The sequence below is a fragment of the Hyperolius riggenbachi genome, chromosome 3, assembly GCF_040937935.1.
Source record: "Hyperolius riggenbachi isolate aHypRig1 chromosome 3, aHypRig1.pri, whole genome shotgun sequence".
NCBI classification, from domain to species: domain Eukaryota; kingdom Metazoa; phylum Chordata; class Amphibia; order Anura; family Hyperoliidae; genus Hyperolius; species Hyperolius riggenbachi.
Window position 1 is genome coordinate 164,637,142 of NC_090648.1, and position 23,486 is coordinate 164,660,627.

Here is a 23,486-nt window from a genome sequence, read left to right on the forward strand (position 1 = left end):
TGAAATCGATCCACAGTGCTAACAAGGAAACGGTTCAATGAATCATTTCATGCTATGGGAGATTGAATCATTTAGCATGAAATGATTCATTGAACCGTTTCCTTGTTAGCACTGTGGATCAATTTCACTACTCCTGCAATCAGCGTGAGTGACTCAGTCTCCTAAAATGATTCAGTCTCTTAAAAATGATTCACTCTAACCACTTTCCCGGTTAAGAACCGTTTCCTCTTGGCCTCTTTGAATCACTTCTGCTTCTGCCGATTTGGCTCTTTAGTTGTATAGCATGCAACTCGCATAGTTTCTTGGAGGGGTGGAAGAGACACAGGACTCAGAGCCAGGGAATCAGAGAGTCTTTTTTTAGATCGGGCAGCACAAGTCCCTGCCGGTGACTCATTTGTTAGTAGCCACTGCTGCTCTCCTTCAGCTGCTGAACCTCTCCTACGGTGATTTATGACAGAAGTGGATTACACCACTGAAAAGGAGGTAGGCAGCAGTTATGTTTGTGAAATGTAAGTTAAAAAAAACACCCCTAACAAATGGATTAGCCTCCCAGTCCGTCATCTGTCAGTGTTTACAAACACTGAGGATTATATGTTGCTTTGAGGAAACCATTCATTTATTTGAAAAACTTTTCACGCTATTTTAGAGGGATGTTTAATAGTCTTAGCATAGACCACCATTGTTCTTTACCTCATTCGCAAAAGAACTTCTTTAAAAAATAAGAGGTACAGACTAACCAGCAAGCTCATGGTGACCCAGAACTCATTGGAGTGTGTAAGGGACTACAATGGTCCTAAAAGCCTTTAAAAAATAAACTGGGGCTTCTTCCAGCTGCCTGTCAATATAATTTTCCTCCCTTCCTGAATGCTGCTATGGCCCTGAAGCTCAGGTCAGAAAGGAAATACCTAAAAAGAAGAAAGCCTCTGGATCCTATAGAGGCTCGTGCATAAGGAGCTTCATGCTACTGGGCAGGTGTGACCGTGCTGCACCAACATGAGCACGGCCACACCTGCGCAGTAGCATGAAGCTCCTTATACATGAACTACGTAGCGTGGATCAGGGAGGCTGGCCCTAGAGCTGCGCAGCCGCACTCGCGGCCAGGCGGACTGCGCAGCCGCGGCCAAAGGAAGCGGCCATATTGCGGGTGGCAGGAGAGCCCGACCCGGGCCGTGGGGTCGGCAGCCGGCCTGGGGGGTTAATGAGCGGGGGGACCCGGCGGATCGGCACGGAGGGCGCGGACGGCGTCCTCCGTGCCATAAAAGATGAGGCAGGTAATTTACTTTTTTTAGCATTTTCGCCTCGTAAGTCGTTTAAAGAGGATCGTGCCCCTGATTACATTTCCAACATGCCCTTCACGAAAAAGATAGAAAGCTGGGCACGCACATCCAAATGCAATTGCAATTTATTATCTTCTTCAGCAATAAAAACACATTGGGACAGGCTACAGTACTATTACCGGGAGAGGTACAAGCAGTGGGGGGTTCTACAGCCGTTTCACGCCAATGTGCTGTGGCGCTTCATCGGGACATCTGAGCACATATACGTGAACCCCTTAAATACATGAATTAACATAATTGACATAATTAGTATAATTGAATAAATCACATACCATCATCATATGTTGCAGGTGTGTAGAGGGAGGGCCCCCAAGTATAGGAAATACCAAAGTCCTTTCCCAGTATAGGGCGGAGCAGCAAAAAGATAAGGATGAGATTATACATGTAATTTACACCCTGCCATATGGCGACCGGCGCACTTCCGCCACGCTGGAGCGCACACGCTCAGGCATATTTAGACCACATGCAACCTTTACATTGCATGGCGACCGGCACACTTTCGCCATGTTGGAACACTTGCCAAGGTCTATTTAGACCACATGTGACCTCAGCGTCGTATCCATGTGTAAATACGCGTCACTTCCTATATTGCTGGCTAAATGGATTGTGGAGCGCACTGCGTCTCACCAGAGAGCCACACATCGGGAAGGGAGTGATAAACGCACGTCATCTCCTACCAGAGGAAGGCACTGACGTGTCTCAGAACTGAAAGATGCTCCAGACCATATGAGTGGTTAAAGATCCAAGGGGTAGCAAACAAAGAATGGTACGCAGGCAATGAAAAACATCACCATCGGTCACAATAGGGGCAGAGATAACCAATGTTCATTCCTCCCCTCACACACAGCTCCAACCGTGACTACAGTGATAATAAAAAAAATTTGGCCATACGACCATATAACTCACCACCCAGGATACAATACAACACCCAACTGGGGGAGGGGAAAAAAGGAGAAGGGCACCAAATCCGCACCTGCAATAGATAAAAAAATTAATTGAATACAATGATGGCATGGTAGATGTCAAATGTTATTAAAGGGGAACACATCATAAATTAAAAGCTAAAAAAGGGGGCAGAAACTATATAAAAACATACCCAATTCTAACAGAATAGATTAGGTGCAGTATTATAGAAACACAGAGAGATTATTTTTCTCATTCAGCCCTAAACTGCCAGTTGCATCAAAATAAGAGATCCAAAAACTTTCTCTTCTTAGTCGTTTTTTGTTCCAGTCTCCCCCACGTCTGTCTCTAGGCATCACCTCAACACCAAAAAAGCGTAGAAGAGTGACCTCGCCCTGATGATGAGCATGTGCTCAATAACACGGGGGCTTCCTACACCATTATGTATGAACCTGCAATGATCTTAGTATCGATCTTTTAAGGGCCTTGTATTTTAAGGGCCTATGTATATCCTATTACAAGGACATATGAGAGCATATACAAAGCCCTTAGATTGACAGTTTATAAACTGTCTAAACTTGCTGGTCCTACCAAACCTGGGGAAGGAATCGCCCCTACATATAAAATTACAGCTAGAGCACCGTCCGCAACGAAAATTACCAACAGGACGATTGGCACCCAGCCAAGAGACAGATCGAGGACTTACAAATTCGCTTTGCGTTAATTTGTCTTTTAGACTGGGACCACGTTTGTAAGATATACACGGAAGGGATCTACCTTTTGCACCCATTAGTTTATCTTGTTGGATGATCCACCAGTTATTTTTACTTGAGGTTTTAATCTGTTCAAACATAGGGGAATAAGTGAAATACATATAAAAACGTTCAGGGGAAATTTGTTTAGTTGGTGTTGGCAGTTGTCCTCTATCTTTCCCAGCCGCCCTTGAAAAGGCATCCCGTACTGTCTTTTTTGTTATACCCCCTAGCCACAAATCTAGCCTCCAGATCCTCAGATTGACTGAGGAAGTCTTCCCAAGTGCTGGCATTATGTCTGAGCCTCAGAAATTGACTATAAGGGAGGCTTCTAATAGTGGCAGGGGGTGATAACTGGATGCATGTAATAATGAATTGGCTGATGTAGCCTTCCTGTAAGTGTTAGTGAGGATTAAGCCCTCACGGATAAAGATATTCAAACCAAGAAATTCTAGGCGTTGATCGCCCCAGTGGTGTGTGAAGACCATGTTGACATTATTACAATTAATGCCCCGGACAAACTCCTCAAATTCTGGTTGGTCACCTGACCAAATAACCAGGATATCGTCAATATAGCGGATCCAGAGTTTTATCCGGCTCAGGAACCCGTTCCTCGGGGAATAGTAGATGTAATTAGCTTCCCAAAGGCCCATGAAGAGGCCGGCATAGGTAGGGGCCACAGGGGTCCCCATCGCCGTGCCGACCTCCTGATGGTGCCATTCACGGTCAAAGAGGAATGAGTTCCTGGTCAGGAAAAACTCCAGACCTGCCTTCACAAACCATTGGAGGGCATCATCCTCCATCAGGAAGGATAAAAAATGTTTAACCGCAGCCAATCCATCAAAATGACAGATTCTACTATACAGGGATACCACGTCAATTGATGCTAAGTGATAGGATTCATGCCATTCAAAATCTCCCAATATGTTTATCACATCTGTAGTATTCCTCACAAAAGAAGGCATTGATTTCAACAAGGGTCTTAATTGAAAATCGAGATATTGAGAAAGGGGTTCCGTGAGGGAACCAATGGAGGACACAATAGGGCGGCCCAGTGGGTTCTCCAAAGATTTGTGTATCTTGGAGATACAATACCACACCAGGCTCCTTGGATATAATGGAATTAATTTAATTCGGCATGGTTCTATCCAGGACACCCTCGGTCACCGCTTTAGAAAGAAGCCTCCTTAGTTGTGAGAGGTAAGCAGATGTGGGATCAGTAGGTAACTTAGAATATGTGGACCTGTCTTGTAATTGACGGATACATTCTGCCTGATATTTCTCTGTCGACAAAACCACAACCCCACTCCCCTTGTCCGCCTCCTTCACAGTTAGATCTGGTCTACTCCGTAACCATTCAAGAGCTCTTTTTTCAGCTGGGGTTAAATTGGGGCGACCTTTGGGGTACAGAAGTGCCTTGCATTCTGCAAGGACCCTTTGCTGAAACAATTCAACTGATCCCCCGGGACTGTTGGTGGATGAAAGGTTGACCTATTACCTATGTTGTGAGGCAAGGGTCTATTCCTATCCACCAAATTCACAGTTCCAGTGTCGGCAAGTTCACATCGATCTTGTAAGGTGCGTGCGTCCCAATATTTCATAGAAAAACCCACCTGCTGAGGTACTTGTATTGTATGTACATAGATAGTTTAGACTGTCTAATTCCCCCTCATCTGTATCTAAGCACAAGTTGTAATTTGATCACACAGCTGAGTGAAAGCAGGAAGACAAACTGCAGATTTATTGCAGGATTTGTATTCGCTGTAACACAGAAATGTTTTATTATGGTTATTATGCTGTTGCTTTTCTTTTCGGGCTGAGAGGAAGTTCTGAGTTTAGGTCTGTTTTAACAGACCTTTTATTCACGTACAGTACTGCATTGGTTAACCCACAGATTCAGGACTGATGATGTGATTTACATGTTCTTGATCTTCTACAGAGCTCTTATGCTAGGTACACACTATGAGATTTTTTGGCAGATTTACTGTCAGATCGATAATTTCTAACATGTCCGATCTGATTTTCGATCGATTTCCGATCATTTTCTGATCGATTTCCGCTTTTCCGTTCACTTCAATCGATCGGAAAATGATCAGAATTTGATCGGAAATCAGATCGGACATGTTGGAAATAATCAATCTGACAGTAAATCTGCCAGAAAATCTCATATTGTTTATCAAACCTCTAATTACCAGGTCTAAACACTAATGTACACATTATGCTCCTATCGGTGCACACCCACCCACATCTATGAAGTCAACAGGGCCCTTTTCCACTACGGCGTTTGCGATGGCTGAATCGCAAAACCGCAAACTGCTAGTGATTTTTCAAATCGCTACAGTTTGCTTTTAACATAGGAATCGCGGTAGGTCATTTCCACTACCGCGATTCGTTTTTGGCCTGATCGCGATCGCGCGGCGGAGCGATTATTGCCACGATTTTGCTATGCAGTGCATAGCATAGCAAAATCGCGATCGCAAACGTCGAGAAATCGCCGGTAATTTTTTACCTTTTGCTATTCAGCAATCGCTACCGTTCAGCGTCAACGCTAGCAATTGCTAGTGGAAAAGGGCCCTTAATTAGGGACGTGTGCAGAGTGGAATGGTGCAATGGTGGAAACGTTTTATATTAGGAAGGTGGAGATTTCCACACTGGAAGAGCAGTTGTAAGTGTAAATCTCAATATATTCTCTAGATCTATTCTCCAGATCCAGTGCTTTCTAGCATTTGTACACTGTTAAGTCTTCCATACTGAGTGTGATCTAGCTGATCCCAGGAAAATGGGATCCCTTCCATCAATTCTGCCTAAAATATTTTGCATTTTCAAAAATCTAGGTACTTATTTTTCTCTTGATAAGCAAGAAAAAATGTTTGACTTGAGTATAAACCTAGGGTAGGAACCAAGGCTGCTACTTTTAACATCCCCATCCCATAGTGGGCTTCCCTCCCCATAGAGCATTCTCTGGCGACTATTGTCCCTCCTCTCTCCCCTATATAGTGTTTCCTGGTATTTAGTGGTCCTCTCCCTCCCCCATATAGCTTCCTTGGTGTCTAGTGTCCCCCTTCCCTCCCCCATATAACTTCCCTTGTGGCCTAGTGGCCTCCTCCATCCATCATATAGCATTCTCTGGTGTCTAGTGGTCCACCTCCCTCCCCCATATAATGTTCCCTGGTTTATGGTGGCCCCTTCCCTTCACCCTATAGTTTCCCTTTTGGTCTAGTGGCTCTTCTCCCTGCAATTCCTAATAGCAGAGTAGCGGCAGCGGAGGGCCTTCAAGAACCTGATCCAGCACTGGACGCAAGTCTTTCTCTTCTTCCTGGTTCTCATGCACGTCACATATATGCACGAGAACAGGAAAGCAACGGGTGAGTTGCAGCCACTGGAGGACATGTCACATGGGAGACTCAGTGTAGTGTAGTCTGGCGCTGGATCAGGAGATACTCTAGAAGAACCTCTGCTGCCACTATTATGTTATTATACACCAAGATTTTTTATTTTTGGGGGGAGGGGGGCATTTTAAGCGCAAAAAAAATCTTGGTTTACACTCAAGTATATATACGGTATGTAATGTGAAAGTACTGACCAGTTGATTTATACTTAGGGAGGGATTGATTGGCTTCCTATATACAAGTCTATTGTTGTCCTATGTATGCCTGGCTTTAATAAACCTTTTCCACTATCTGTGTTTCTTTTTAATTTCTTTATTTTCTTCTCTGCTCTGTGCTGTTTTTTGTCTCTTTTTGTTTTTTTTGCTGATAAGTATCTCTAGAGTAGTGAGCATTTACTCTCTTAGCCAAGCTTAGGTGGTGTTTGAATACAAAGAAGGAAAAAATTGAGCGAATGTCACACCTTACTCTAGTATACATATTAATATACATATACAAACATAACATGTTGTGCTTCTGATTGGTACAAGGGTTACTGTCTAGCGTTAAGTGGATACATCTGAGTTTTGACTCTCTGACCTTGCGTTTTTTGTTTTTGATACATACATATCCAAATTACTTACGCACGACCCGAAAGGTCGCTACGAGGTAAAGGGCACTCACGTTGTTGTTCCCTTCGTCTTGCATAATGCTCTCCATTCCTTTCTGCGTTTTAGACATTAATTGGCACTCAATGACTGCAAGACTCGCTTGCTGTCTTTTCTGTTCAACCGTCTAATAGCTGGCAGCAGAGGAACAAGGACTTGCTTAGCAGAATACTTCTTCTCCGTGAGCATTTTTTTTTTTGCCCCTCCCTACGTTTTCATTTTTCCCTTTCTCTGACCACCACCACTTCAGTTCCTCTATGCAGCTGAAAAACAGGAAGCGAGATAGGGCTGAGCATCAATTTATCCATACAGCAAAGTGCTCTTAGGTTCCTTTCAGACCATGCAAGTGATTGTTTGTAAAAGCCGGGTTGCTTTTTTTCCTCTTTATTCGGTCCTTTGTTTTTTTCGATCTTATCATCTGCTGCTCTTGGGGATGAGCCTCTCCGAAGGATGGATGCTGTATTCACAGACTTTACGTGTATCTTGGTGACACGGAGATACCATTCTGTCGAGCTTTAATACTAGATGTGATGTTTTAAAGATTACTCACTCTGATGCTATAAATGTTTTCTAGAAGTTATAGATACAAATTAAAGGATGGCCCTATAATGGGTCACGTAAAATTATCCCCCAAGCTGTATAGAGTAATACTCAGAACACACCATACAATTTTCTGTTATGCCGGGAATACACGGCTTGATTCTGAGTCATTTAGATAGCTCAATAGATAATTTCTGACACGTCCGATCTCCCGCGTGGTCGTTTTGCCGCTTGATTCTGCATTGGGGACAATGGAAAAAGATAAGAAAAACGAGCGGAAGATAAGATAATCGCCTGCAGAATCAAGCGGGCAATCGAGCGGCAAAATCGAGCCGTGTATGCCCAACAATAGATTTTCTGTTAGATTTACCTGCCAGATGGATAATTTCCAACATGTTGGAAATTATCTATCTAACCATCTATCTGCCTAGCAATTAGGCATTGTTCTACTCAGCAGGAGATAACCAGAAGACAGTGCACCAGAGATAATGACCAGTCTCTACAGAAAATAATCTAACAAAAAATCTAACAGAAAAATCTAATGCTGGGAATACACGGTTCGTTTCTGCCATGCGTTTCTGCTCTCAATCATTTTTGCCGTTCAATTCTGCAGTCGATTCTGTTATCTTCCGCTCGTTTTTCTTATCTTTTTCCATTCACTTCTTTCAGAAAACAAGCAGCCAAAGAATCGAAAGGCAGATCGGACACGTCGGAAATTATCTATCGAACCATCTAATCAACTTAAAAACGAACCGTGTATTCCCAGCATAACAGAAAATTGTATGGTGTGTACTAGGCTAGGCATTAGACATTTAACTACTATTTACCTTTTTCACTGCTCTATTAAAGTACGACCAGAAAAGCCTGGCCCTTATGAAGCCGGTGGGACTAATTTACAAAGAAAGGTGCAATAAGAACTGGAGTACACGTAAAGCAGTGCTGTAGACAACTGCTCAAAACGATGCTCCGGTTTATTCTGCAGTGGTCTTGATTAATAAGCCCATGTGTATCATAATGAACTGTCAAAAATTATAAGGAATTTCACTCAGGAAGAACTGGATCCTTCTACTGCAAGTGAAGCTCACAGATAAGCATCTCCCCTTGTTTAACCTCCTTAGCGGTAACCCCGTTCTGGACACGGGGTAAGCCGCTGGAGGGTGCCGCTCAGGCTCTGCTGGGCCGATTTACATAATTTTTTTTCTGCTACACGCAGCTAGCACTTTGCTAGTTGCGTGTGCATAACGATTGCCGCCGCCGCCGATTCGCCGCTATCCGCCGCACCGTGCCGCCCCCCCCCCCCCCCCCAGACCCCTTGCGCTGCCTGGCCAATTAGTGCCAGGCAGCACTGAGGGGTGGATCGGAGTGCCCGCTGACGTCATGACGTCGGCGACGGGGAAGCCCATACAGGGAATCCCGTTCAGAGTGGGATTTCATGCAGGGTAAAAGCGCCGGCGGCGATCGGAGGGGTGGGAGGGATAGCGAAGGGAGGGGGGAAGCATGTAGCTAGTGCTAGGCTAGCTACATACTTTAACAAAAAAAAAAATTTTTTTAAAGTGCTGCGCTGCCCCCTGGCGGATTTATTGTACCGCCAGGGAGGTTAAAACCATCCGTTTCATATTTTAGGTGACTTTGACTTGTTTCCTGAGAGGGAGTCAGATGACTGACTAGGGGGACACGTTAGGAAATATTATGGAAGACTAAAAGAATAAAAAATATGTAAAGTATATAATAAAATGAATTATAAATTAAAATATAAATATAAGCGGTTATTTAGTGCTTAAATCATTCCTATTGATTATAATGCTGTGCAATGGGACTCACTCCAATTTAAAGTGAACTGAAGTGAGAAGAATCTGGAGGTTGCCATACTATTTCCTTTTAAACAATACCAGTTGCGTGGCTATCCTGCTGATCTATTTGACTGCAGTATTATCTGAATAACACAAGAAACGTGCAGCTAATCTTGTCAGATGTGACAATTGTCAGAAACACCTGATCTGCTGCATGCTTGTTCAGGGTCTATGGCTAAAAGTATTAGAGGCAGAGGATCAGCAGAATAGCCAGGCAATTGTTTAAAAGGAAATAAATATGGCACCCTCCATATCCCTCTCGCTTCAGTCATCCTTTAAATTGAACCCGAGGTGAAAATAAACTGATAAGATAAACAATTGTTTTTGTACTTCTACTCCTAAAAAAATGACTTTTTTTTAGATATCCTGTGGTTTTATTTTATATTTAAACATTTACAAAGTAGATTGAATGTTTTGTTGCCTCTGCTCAGTGGAAGCCTAATAAGTGTCCAAGAGTTAGAAAAAGGTCAATAGTTCATGTATTTTATCTCCCTCTGCCCTCAGAGGTTGTATTCTGCAAGGAAAACTTTTATGGCTCTAATTAGCTTATCAGTGATTTATATTATATTCCCGACAAGGTACCGACAAGACAGAAGCTGTCATTTCCATGCTTAGAAATTAACTCTTTCAGACACCAAAATACAAGAAGTAAAAAAGCCCCGTTATTAATATGTTTTACACTGTACCGTGTCACAGTTTGCCTCGGGTACACTTTAAGGGATCCCATTGGTGAGTGTAATAACCAACAGGATATCCTGGCAGCAAATTCAAAGATGCTTTTGCCAGGAATCCTTATACTACCAAACAGAAGGGGCAAGCATCATCAACCATCAAATACAAGCATAATTATGCAAGAATACATTAATATGAAGTGTGCAGAAAGGATCCATGTCAATATGCAAATACCAAAAGAAAAGAGGATCCTATATAAAACCGCACCAGGAATCGGATATCTCAAAAACCGTAAGGTCGTTTTACAAACTAGTTTTTAGCATGTTCCTACTAGAGACCCTGACATACATAGCACATTTGGTATTGATGGCATGTACAGGGGCTACGCATTACACAATAAACTTCAGTCCAAGCCTTGGGAGTCTGAAATAAGCAATTTCTGACTATCGAGTTTGAACTCCAAATCGCCAATGTCTGAGTCAAACCTGGAATTCAGTGGAATCCATGTGCTCATCCCACACTGTTCAGAATTGCTGATGGTCCTCATGTTTTTTGCTTTGCTTATATTTAGGAAAAGGAGGGTGGGGGGAATGGCGGGCCGAGACAGCACAGGTACCCGTGTACTTGGCAAAATGATTCAGACCAACAAGGAGTACAAGGAGGGTTTTCTTTGTCTTCTGTGTGGGCCTCTTCCTCATTGTTGCACATGCACTCTTCTGTTTGCTTCAGATCACGCAATTCTGCTATAACTCAGTGTGCTGTCTTATGATATAACACTTGATCTGGCTTCTAGATAGCTGAAGGACATATGCAATCCTGTGAACCTGGCCTGGATTATTTCTTTTATTGTTCTAGCTCTCAATACATGTGCATGGACAGCACAGCAAGCTGACAACTACTAATGCGAACCAGTGTTTGCGGCTGTCATGCGAACCAGTGTTTGTGATTTTAAATTTTTGTTTTGCAGCTTCCAGGATGCTGTTGATAGGTGAGTGGTTAGGGAGGGGACTGTGTGGGAGATGCCTACACGCGGCGGTCCCTGTAAAAGATGTAATCAACGATTACGTCCAACCGAGCCTCTAACCTGAATGCTAATTTATGCAGATCCTGCTAGATCGGTGTGGCAAGCAAAGGGTGTATGACCGTACACCTGATTGGCTGACTGGCGCCATTGCCTGAACTGATAGTGAGCAATTGTGTGTGTTGCAGTTTGCATTCAGTTTAGAGGTGATGGGGGTGAAGTCCCTGGAGGTGAGAGAGCCAGGGCTCGCCCACATTTCCCTCTGGGTGTCGCATGGTGGTTTGGGGGCCCCAGTAAGTGAGAGAGACTGGGGCCCCTGGCTGTCATGCGAACCAGTGTTTTTGAACTACTAATTTACTAACCTTTTAGCAACCCTCAGTATGGTTAAATATGGCCTATGCCACATTTGCAAGATCACTTAAATTCTTGGAAAACTGCAAAAACCACATTAGAACCCCCTTTACCTGGGATTGGATAGGTCAAAAGCTTATAAGATTTCCATATAGGTCCAGCTTGTGCTCAAAAAGCCTGTAGCGATTGTTTTGTAGGTCAACTTGTCCTCAGAGGCGTACGAGAGAATTCGCTGCCGGGAGACTTGGGCACAGGATACAGGCGGTATGGCTTATCCTGCTGTGGCACAAGTTCCCGCGACGTGAAATACTATTCCCCTTCCAGGTCCACGTGGATAGTGGGGAATAATGTAATTCCGTTTCCAGCTATTGCTGGAAGGCAAATTACAGTGTCTTAAAAGTAACTTCAGCTCCGTCTTCTGACGGCGCCGAAGTTACTGACTGTGCGCCGCTATAGCTGTAATTCCTATTACAGTCCATGGTGGCGGCGGCTGCGCCCAAATCTCCTGCGCTACATTTGCCGTGTTCGCCTCAGAGGCATGTATTATTATTTTATATAGCATTGAGATTTTCTGCAGTGCCCTATAGAGTACACTGAATAATTCATCTCACTAAATGGTCCCCAAAAGGAGCTGACAATTTAGTGTTCCTAATATAGTCATTATACAGTCTAGGGCTGATCTGAGGGAAGCCAATGTTTGAGGATGGAACAAACTCCATGTAGGTAGTGTCTTGGCTGGGAATTGAACTTGAGACCCTGCGTATATTTGTCCCAGAGTACATGCAATAAACATGTCTTTTCTTCCTATAAAACTGTCACTTACAGGGGGTATTATAATCTGGGAATTCTGAAACTCTTACCAACAGATTTTGGACTAGTCTATCTCTTTATGGGGGTTTCTCATGATTTATTTTACTTTCAAAGGCACTCCTTGAATGCCAGTGGTTTGGTCCTGGCAGATTAGTAGCATGTGAATAGACAGGCTGGCTGTCATACTTGTGTATGTCCTTTTCAGGACTGCATAAAAAATAATAATAAAAAAAAAATGTAAAAATCCCCATGAGGAACTTCACACTACAAAACTCAATAGCGATCGCTAAATGCTTAGTGATTGCAAAGGTCTGTGCATCCCTCCATGGATACGTCTTCCCAGACCATCATGGACTCACCACCAAGCTGGCCATGCTGTATGATGTTACAGGCACATAATGTTCTCCAGGACTTCTCCATATTCTTTTACGTCTATCACATGTGCTCAGGGTGAACCTGCTCTCATCTGTGAGAAGCACAGGGGGCCAGAAGTGCACACGCCAATTCTGGTGTTCCGTGGCAAATGCCATTTTTTTCCACCAAGCACGACTGGGCCGTGCCTATTATTGGGTTTGGCACTTACAATACAATACAATAACTTTTCTATAGCGCTTTTCTCCCATAGGTCTCAAAGTGCTTAGGCTCTTTCAGATTCAGTAGTTGGTAGTAGGATGAAGTATTTGCACTGCAAAAGTTATATTTATGCAAATGCCAAACTGAACAGATGGGTTTTCAGTTTGAATTTAAACACGTCCAGGGATGGAGCTGTCCTGATCTGTTGAGGTAAGGAGTTCAAAAACGTAGGAGCAGCATGACAGAAGGCTCTGGGACCAAAAGTTTCCAAGTGGACTCTGGGTATGACTAGATTATTAGAACCTGCGAATCTGAGATTGCAGGGATTGCTACGCAGCTGTAACATTTCTTTCATGTATCCAGGGCTCAGATTATTTAGTGATTTGAATGTCAGTAGGCCGATCTTGAAAAGGACCCTCCATTTTATAGGTAGCCAGTGAAGGGAGTTCAGGACTGGCGTTATGTGGCAGTGATGGGGTTGGTTAACAGTCTGGCAGCAGTATTCTGTATCAGCTCTAGGCGGTACAAGTCCTTTTTTGGAAGGCCAGTGTAGAGAGTATTGCAGTAGTCCAGTCGGGATGTGATGAAGGCGTGGACTAAGGTTGGTAGATCTTCTGGGGGGACGAGGTGCTTGATTTTTGCGATGTTCTTCAGGTGAAAATAGGATGATTTCACCACAGCAGAGATGTGAGTTCTGAAGTTGAAATCCCCATCAATTATAACTCCCAGGCTACACACATGATCAGAGCTGTGTAAATCCATGCCTCCTGTTCCCAGTGGTGAAGACTGCAAGTTAAGTTGTTTTATTGTCATGCGCTGCCCTCGGATCAGAAGGACTTCAGTTTTGTCTGCATTTAGTTTCAGCCAGTTGTCACTCATCCATTGCTGTAGTTCGCCTAAGCAGGCGTTTATAGTTGGAGTTGGGTCTGTCACACCAGGCTTGAAGGAAAGATATAGTTGGGTGTCATCAACATAGCAGTGGTATGTCAGGCCATGTTTTTGGATTAGTTTTCCAAACGGTCACATTTAAATCATGAAAAGCTGGGGAGAAAGGATTGAGCCCTGGGGCACCCATACTTAAAGGACAACTGTAGTGAGAGGTATATGGAGGCTACCATATTTATTTCTTTTTAAGCAATACCAGTTGCCTGGCTATCCTGCTGATCCTCTGCATCTAATACTTTTAGCCATAGACCCTGAACATGCATGCAGCTGATCAGGTTTTTCTGACATTATTGTCAGATCTGACAAGATTAGCAGTACGGTGGCGTAGTGGTTAGCTCTCTCGCCTTGCAGCGCTGGGTCCCTGGTTCGAATCCCAGCCAGGGCACTATCTGCAAAAAGTTTGTATGTTCTCTCCGTGTCTGCGTGGGTTTCCTCCGGGCACTCCGGTTTCCTCCCACATTCCAAAAACATACGGATAAGTTAATTGGCTCCCCCTAAAATTGGCCCTAGACTACAGTACTTACACTACATAATATAGACATATGGCAATGGTAGGGATTAGATTGTGAGCTCCTTTGAGGGACAGTTAGTGACAAGATATATATATATATATATATATATATATATATATATACACTGTACAGCGCTGTGTAATATGTCGGCGCTATATAAATACTAAATAATAATAATGCTTGTTTCTGGTGTGATTTCAGACACTGCTGCCGCCAAACAGACCAGCAGGGCTGCCAGGCAACTGGTATTGTTTAAAAGGAAATAAATATGGCAGCCTCCATATACCTCTCACTACAGTTGCCCTTTAAGGGACACAGAGATGGACAGGAAGGGCCCCATAGACACTTTTTGGGTTCTGCCACTCAAGAAGGATTGGAACCACTAAAGAACTATGGCATCAATGCTACAGTATTCCTGTAGCCTGCTTATCAAGATGTCATGGTCAACTGTATCAAAGGCTGCAGAAAGGTCTAGCAGTATGAGGATCGAGCACTCTCCTCTGTCTCTTGCCATGAGCAGGTGGTTGCATATTTGGATGAGGGCAGTTTCAGTGCTGTGATGTTTCCTGAAGCCAGACTGGAATGGGTCAGAATGGCTCAGAGTAGATTAGGAATATAGATAATACAACAAAGCACAATGAACACTGAACAGTAGCATCAGTAAGACAAGATATGTTACAACATAGTGTTTTACTCAACAGTCTAATGGTCCAGTGGCCATAACCTTACAGACAAAAGAAAGTGAGGGTGGTGGTGCTGGAAGTGGAAGGGCATGGAAGAAGTTCAAGAGGTTGACAGCAGAGGGGAAAAAAGGAGTTTCTGTGCCTTGAAGGCTAATGGCTTGGTCAGAGGCATTTACACTAGTGGCCTTCTAGTGGTCATTTTGTTTTGAAAGTGCCTATCCTGTTCCTCTTTGCACAAAGGAGCAGATGTGGGTCCTGCTGATGGGCAGGGGGGATCCATCGCTCCTAGAGAGAGATGCCCGTTTCCTAGAATTTCCTCTATGCCATTGAGACTGTGCTGGGAAGCAGCATACCTTCAAGCAATGGCACATATTTACATACTATCCTGGACTACTTGTAGGGTCCAAGTATTGCCTTGTGCCAGTGGTTATACTGACCAATGAAAAGATGAGTTTGGAAAAATGTCAGTGCCGGCCACCTGTTAAACCTGTCCTATTTTGGTGGCTGTCCCATTGTTGCACTTCTACTGCACGTTATTAATTTTAATAATTAATACCAAAGCAACTGAAACTGTTTAACAACCCCCTGTGTTACCTAACTGGCCAGATCAATATCCAAGAAGTGTCGTTGGCTTGATGCCGTACTCTAGTTAAAACCTTTTAATTGTTTACAATCCATTTTCCCCGATCACTCACACCCCGCCCAGCACTTACTTTGGGGGAGGGGCATAGGTGAGCAGGGTGTGCTGGGCAGCGCTGCAGGGTGTCGGTGGGATCTCTAATTCCTCTCACTAGCAGGCAACCCGGCTTCAGCGGCGGGAGGCTGTCCCAGCTCCAACTTGCATGCTGCAGCCCTGCCCACTTACGCGCAAACAAGCATCATTATTATTTATATAGCGCTGACATCTTCTGCAATGCTGTACAGATTATAGTGTCTTGTCACTTAACTGTCCCTCAGAGGGGCTTACAATCTAATCCCTACCATAGGCATATGGCTATGTATCATAGTCTACAACCAACTTTGGGGGGAGCTAATTAACTTATCTGTATGTTTTTGGGATGTAGGAGGAAAACGAAGTTCCTGGAGGAAATCCACCGGGCACAGGTATAACATATAAACTCCATGCAGATAGTACCCTGGCTGGGATTCAAACCGGGGACCCAGCACTGCAAGGGGAGAGTGCTGACCACTATGCCACTGTGCTGCCCCCAGCATAATTCCATTATTACCCAGTGCAGCCAGGTGCTGGAGGGGATCATAGTGTCAGACTTTGTCCAACACTTTATCCGTATAGGGTGACATTGTGCTGGACCAGATCCGGCAGTGGCGCCCCCACAATAAGCCCAAATGCACCCATGTAATATTTACATGATGTGGGGCAGCAGCGGAGGGTGGAAACAGCAGGGACTTTTAAATACTGTAACCACTATAAATACAAATAAATACCTTACTAGTATATTGTCACTTCAGGTTTGCCTTAAAGAGAACCTGTGAGGTAACTTCAAATGAACATTACAGAGTTACCTTGCCATCAGTTCCTCCTAGAAGCTCAACATTTTCTTCTGACAATAATCCATTCCAGTTCTGACAATATTTTGTCAGATCTGAAATATATCAGTTGCTGTCAGTAAAATATCAGTTGCTGTCAGTTATAGCTGTGAGGAAGACTGATGTACCAGGTAATGTCAATGTTTCCCTATGGCGATGTTACAGTTTAACTGTGTGCTGACCAGAAAGCTGTTATGGGGTAATGGCTATTTTCAAAATGGAGGACGGAAAATTCCCTTGATCACAGTGAACAAACAGGACACAGGAGAGGAGAAGGAGATTGAGGAGTAGACTACACGGGAGGTAAGTATGACTTGTGTATGCTTATTTTGACTTTTAATTTTCAGTTCAGGTTTTCTTTAAGCATACATGTTGGTGAAGCAGCTCACCCTTGATGAAAGTGTATTACAGGGAGAGATGCCAGCATTCTCAGTATGGGGACTCCTCCCATCAGCTGTCCACAAAATGCATTAAGCAGGAGATGCTGGACGAAGATCCAGGATGGAACATGCAGTAGCATATGGTTTACCTCTGAATATTAATAGAAGCCGTCACGAGCTTTTAAACCTGCAGAGCACTGAATTGTAAAAAAGGCCTGGTCACTAGGGGGTGTAAGCCTGTGGTCCTTAAAGAGACACTGAAGTGGAAAAAAATTATGATATAATGATTTGTATGTGTAGTACAGCTAAGAAATACAACATTAGGAGCATAGACATAAGTTTAATATTGTTTCCAGTACAGGAAGAGTTAAGAAACTCCGGCTGTTATCTATGCAAAAGAGCCATTGAGCTCCACGACTTTCAAAGTCGCAGAGAGCTCTGTCTTCTGAAGCTTGTTATCTCAACTGTCAGTCACTGTATTTTATTTTTCTCTGCAGAGGACAGTTCAAAAATTCACTGGCCTGCTCTGCAAATTCATTTAGAATGCTGAGTAGTGTGTAAACTGAAAATATTAGAGAATGATGCAAAGTTATAAAAAACACTATATAACTGAAAATAAAAATATGAGAATATTTTCTTTGCTACTAATGTTCTAGTGATTATCCATACTACACAACCTATTCATTATATCATACATTTTTGTTCGCTTCAGTGTCTCTTTAAGTGGTTAATTTTCCTCTAAAGTTTTGGCTGTAATACTCGTCAAAGAGTCATTTTGCTCCAGATATTTGCGTGTTGGCTTCCTGTTACTTCAAATTATAATAGGTTTTTCCAAAATTAAGTTAGGGCTGGGACCCACTAAGTACGCTTTGGCAGCACTTGCCGGTCACCAGCAATCAGCTAAGCTCTTTGCCAGCGGCTCTTGATAGGGGTGGTCCCACTAGCAACAGTTTGGTAGTGATCCTGGAGCGATCGCATTAGTGGCTACAGTAGCCAAATTGCGGTTGCTCCAGGAAATCGAGGCAATTCTGCGATCATGCGGTTCTGAAAAGTGCCCGTAGTGGGTCCCAGCTCTTAGTAAATGTTTAAAAATATGTGACAATTACATTTACTTTAAACAATTGGTGCGTGGGTCCCCTAAAAATTCCAAGAAGGGATGGGCAGTGAGTGTGCAGCCCCCTTCCTCTACCAGATGAGGCTGTACTTATAACAACACTGGGGGCTGCTTTACAAGGGGGTTTCTGCCTCTTTTGTAAAGTTCCTTGCATTGAAGAAATATATATGACTTCTATATAAGGAGATGATGGTGACAGTAAAATAGATCAGGAGAAGGGAAAGGTGGGTGAGACTTGTGGTGGACTCTTGAAGCCCACGTTAATGTGGACTATCAGATATATTTGCTTACACTCAGGGGAATGAGTCTCTCTCTGATAAATTACCACCACTAGCTCTTGCCCATCATTGGGGAATCCTCAGTGCCATGTTGGGTTAGTGACATCCTGGATTCATAATCCCAACCTGAGGGTTAAAATTTAGCTGAAGGGGTTTGATGGGAGTTTCAAAGTTATTTTTTAGAATCCCTCAATTTAGCAAACTATACCCCTAGTGACCTATGCAGGTGATGAGCATTATATCCCGAAAACAAGCTTTTCCTTAGAATCCCAGCAGTGCCTGCTGCCTTACCTCTGAGGACAGGTGTAGTGCTGTACAGGAAGAGGTGCGGGATTCCCTTTTATATAGCCCTTAGAATAGGAATTAGACCCACCGGGAGTATTGGTTGAAGAAATAAGCCTAGCAGCTGTCACGTTATCATAGACTACCAATAACACTTTTCTCACTTTTACTGACTTGCATTCTCGTATTGTTGAGAACGTGGAAGGATTGCTGTTGTAGATGTTTTAAACATGTCAGAATCCCAATTCAAGCAAAGATTATTCTCTCTTTCATCACTTAGCCTTTTTGCCAAACGCCTGGCCGAGGCCTATTACATCATCGGCCTGATATTGTAGACGAACCTCGCCCTAAGTGAGTATCACACATCTACTATTCACTTATAGTTTATCAAATTTTGTATTGTATGTATGTTATTGTGGGAAGGTGAACATAAGAATTGACTAGTCAGATTGTTTAGTGACACACATAGCTTACCAGGAACAGGAAACCCTCCAATGCCCTGTAAAAGGATCTCTCCAGTCTTCCAACTACCAAGGAATAGTGATGCCTTGTAGGCTGCTACTTTAGCCCACAGGGTATCAATATGTGTAGCTATGTGATTAGGTGGATATTTTTGCACTTTAGCACAAGGCACCTAAAGCACTTGTCCCTTTATTTTCCCCTGATGAAGATTCCCGTTTTGAGGAATTGAAACATATAGGGTTTATGTAAATAGGGTGGTGTTTAATTGAATCTACTACTCGGTAGTAGCAATAGGGTATTGTACAGTGTTAGCCATTTCAGTTCCAGGAAAGTGCGGTACATTGCGGTATCTTCAAGCATAGTATAGGGTACTGTACCGTGTTAGCCATTTACCGCACTTTCCTGGAACTGGCTGCTACTCAGTGTGTTCGGTCTTCGATCTTAGTATACTGTGAAATATAAGGAACATTGTTCCTTATATTTTGCCTCTGAAGAAGCTTTCTTAGCGAAACAGCTGTCAGGCACCCCCTCACCCCCACTGTATACCCCACTGTGTCTGCATACCGTGGATTAAAGGTACCTCTTTTTACTGCAACAATGCCTCTGCTTTCTTCACTTCACATTATTACTGTTTGTCTCTGAGAGCATGCTGCAATATGGAGTACACAATCCGGTAAAACCCAGGACCTCTCTACCGGCACCTAGTGCCAGTCTTTCTCTCTCTCATTGTTTCAATCCTAGTATACTCTCTATAATGGATTGAAAACGACCTGAGTACCTATCACACTGTTTTCACTGCACTATTGTGTCATTATCAGCAGCTTTCTAGCTTCCTAGATATGACAGTTTTAGTTTTCCAATAAAAGTTATGTTTTAGCTATTTTCTTCCTCCATACAAGGTTATCCTCTTGTTAATTCTTTGATTTAGGTGTGTGTATATCTATGCGATTTTAGCAGCATTAAGGAAGCGCAAAGCAATGCGATCAGCAGGGATATCAGAAAGTGCAGTCTGCGCTATCTGATGTTTTCATCTATGCGATGTGATTCACCACAGAATCACTATGCAGGGTTGCATGCATCTTGATGTGTTTGCATTGCGATTTTATTCATCAATTCTGAATGGAATCACAATCAAACCAGGGAAATTCACAGTGTGACACAGTGCCCTGCGTCACGGTAACCACCTGTCATGCCTGCAGTGCTAGAGAGAGACAAGGCCTTACAAATCCCAGCCAGCAATTGGAATAGCAGTGGTGTGAACAAAGAAATTATTTATTGGGGGAATAGAAGGGCACTAATTCTCACGTACGTTAAAAAAGGGCGTCGGGGAAAAAAGGGCGCAGGGTTTTAAACGATAAGCATGAATAATGTTTATAATAAAATTGTGCTATATTTCGTTTAAAAATAATGTTTTATAAAGTTATAAATCATTAAATAATGTGTATGATATCGGCAATTGTAAAAACGTTAATCTTCCCTGTTTAAAAAGTGAAATGTATAATAAAGTTTTATAAAAGATGAATAAGAATTTTACTAAAACTATACCTAACCCTACTCTCACACAGAACCCTCCCTGTACCTACCCCTAACCACTAGAGCCCCCTGGTGGTGCCTAAACCTAAGACTCCCCTGGTGGTGCCTAAACCTAAGACTCCCCTGGTGGTGCCTAAACCTAAGACCCCCCTGGTGGTGCCTAAACCTAAGACCCCCCTGGTGGTGCCTAAACCTAAGACCCCCCTGTGATAAGCATTAATAACATTTAAAAAAAAATATTGTGCTGGTTTTCGTTTAAAAATGTTTTTAAAAAAGATTGTACTGTTTTTCGTTTAAAAATAATGTTTAAAAAATTATAAATCATTAAATAATGTGTAATCATGAGAAGCAGTTATAAAACATTAAAAGTCTCCGGGCGCCGTTTGTAAAACGTTATTTTTCTCCGGCTCCCTTTTTTCCTGCTGGGCACCCATTAAACGATATTTATTATGGGAGTGAATGGCGGCACCCTTTTTGTCCACCTGCCTCATGCGCCCAAATTTCCTGCCTCCCTAATTCTCCTTCATCACACATCACTTCATTACAGTATGAGGCAGAGATTACTAAATATTGCTCAGATCTGGCTATATACAGATGTATTACGATAATATGATTACTCATTTAATCATTTTGTTTCTTGTATTCCTTAGATGTGGACAGGAATATCTGGAGACGTACCTGTCTAGACATCACGGACCGATGCCATAAGTATTTGGATTCTGGGATGGGTCATGCCGGGCCGCAGGCTATCTATGCTGCTCTTACACTACAACGCTATGAGCAGGATAGTGAGTGACTGGGCCTGGCTAGGCCATCATACAATGTCATTCCATATAAATTCACCTTCCTAAAACAGAAGATATTTACAATCATTCAAACTTAAAGCTTTGTACATATGTTTGATTAAACTTGGCCAAGGCAGCCAATAACAACCACCTTTGCTGATAATCTACTGTGTGTACAGCATCCCGATCCCCCTCCATGCACCTGGCCGACTGCCAGTCAAGGGCATTGTTCTTCCCACTCAACTCGAACATACTTGTAGTTTGTTTATGCATCACTGTCAGTTCGCTGCTCACACCTAGTAACAGAACATCCTCGGCCCCTCACTGTCACCTGAGAGATTGAGTCCAGATCCTTTCTGACATGCCTTGTATGGCTGTACAGGGCCTTATAGCTGCTCACACACTCCCCACCATACCACCATAGTCACCAGCCGTGACAAAGGCATCTCTCCATCGTCACACAGGAATGACTCACTGGACAAGTGTCATTCTGCTATTGTGTGACTTACATTAAGGGCCCCCCTAGTCCTTAGTGTCAGTCACCACCAGGGCAGTTTTAGGATTTAGGCAGCGCCAGTCCTTAGTGTTAGTCAACGGGCAGTGGTTGGGATTAGGCAATACCAGGTGTAGGGTCTAAGTATTAGGCTCCACCAGGTGGTTTTATGGTTAGGCAGTGCCAAATGTCAGCACAATCTGTCTACTGCCTGTCCTGATCTGTCACCAGTTCACCTTCACCACTTACATCTGCCTGCTGCATGCTGATCCTTCATGCCTACCTACTTGCTGCCACCCCCTGCAGATTACATCATACGTCTAGTGACCAGCGAAGCCGTTCAACTGTGTGCCAAGCCAATCACTTTTGTAGACATTTGACATTTTCAATAAAATAGGTAAAATAAAACAAGATTGTAACTTTTTTGTTTTTTTTTTAAATGAAACTCAATGTGGCCATGGTGCCTATTTGTATAGTGTGTGGGTAAGTGTACAACTCATGTGGATCAGTGAACAGTGCTTATGTGTACATTGTGTGGGTAAACATACAGTGCCTATGTGTACAGTGTGTGGGTAAATTTACAGCAGCTATGTCTAGAGTGTGTGGGCAAGTGTACAGGCTATGTGTACAATGTCTGGGTATGTGTACAGTGCCTATGTGTATAGCAGTGGGTAATTGTACACTTTTTATTATCCATTTTTGTGCAGTTTTTTATAATGCAGGTGTGTGCTCAGGCCCTAAGTGAACACTGCATGAGTTTGCAGAACGTAGGTACGCCTGTTTGTGTACAGCATGTGCAAGTCATCTGACCCAGTTTTGATGCACTATATCATTGGACTGTGATGTATACTTGGTCGCAAGTTGGCAATAAATGCTGATAACAGGACAGTTCCCGTTCTGTGTGCTTTTGTTTTGCTACAACTTTATAAATCAATAATAATAAAATACGTATGTCTAAACCACTGGTAACAAAAGCGAGTACATCCCTAAGGGAAGAATGTCAAGATAAACAAACAAACACAGAACATTTATATCGCGCTTTTCTCCTAGAGGACTCAAAGCGCCAGAGCCGCAGCCACTAGGATGTGCTCTATAGGCAGCAGCAGTGTTAGGGAGACTTGCCCAAGGTCTCCTACTGAATAGGTGCTGGCTTGCTGAACAGGCAGAGTTGAAATTCAAACCCTGGTCTCCTGTGTCAGAGGCAGAGCCCTTAACCATTACACTATCAGCCACTGGATAATAATGCCCAAAGTGTCAATATTTTGTGTGCCCATTATTATTTACCATTATTATTATTTATAGTATTTTAAAGTGCCAACATATACAGCGCTGGACAATAAATACATACAATGATACAAAGGATGACAAACATAACGTAAGAAGGTTATACAGCATAGGAAAAAGTTATACAAGGCAAACAGGGTACAAAATACATGATTATGTGATTCTGGGCTGGTTGAGTAGGCTCAGTAATATGTAGTAAAGGAGAACATGATCATATAGACTACACCAGGGCAGGAAGGACCCTGCCAAATGCTTACAATTTAAGGGGAGATGGACACACTTGATAGAGCTGTAAAATAAGTATCTATTAGATAGTTACTGTGTGGTATGGGGTGGGTAGGCCAT

At 43.1% G+C, this 23,486-nt stretch overlaps 1 long non-coding RNA gene across 1 annotated transcript; it reads left to right on the forward strand.

The window, feature by feature from the left end:
* The first annotated feature begins 320 nt into the window (after positions 1-320).
* On the forward strand, positions 321-22,268 carry LOC137561208 (uncharacterized). Its single transcript, XR_011029928.1, has 3 exons — positions 321-483; positions 18,865-18,935; positions 21,230-22,268. It is a non-coding gene; the product is annotated as an uncharacterized lncRNA (long non-coding RNA).
* Positions 22,269-23,486: the final 1,218 nt, after the last annotated feature.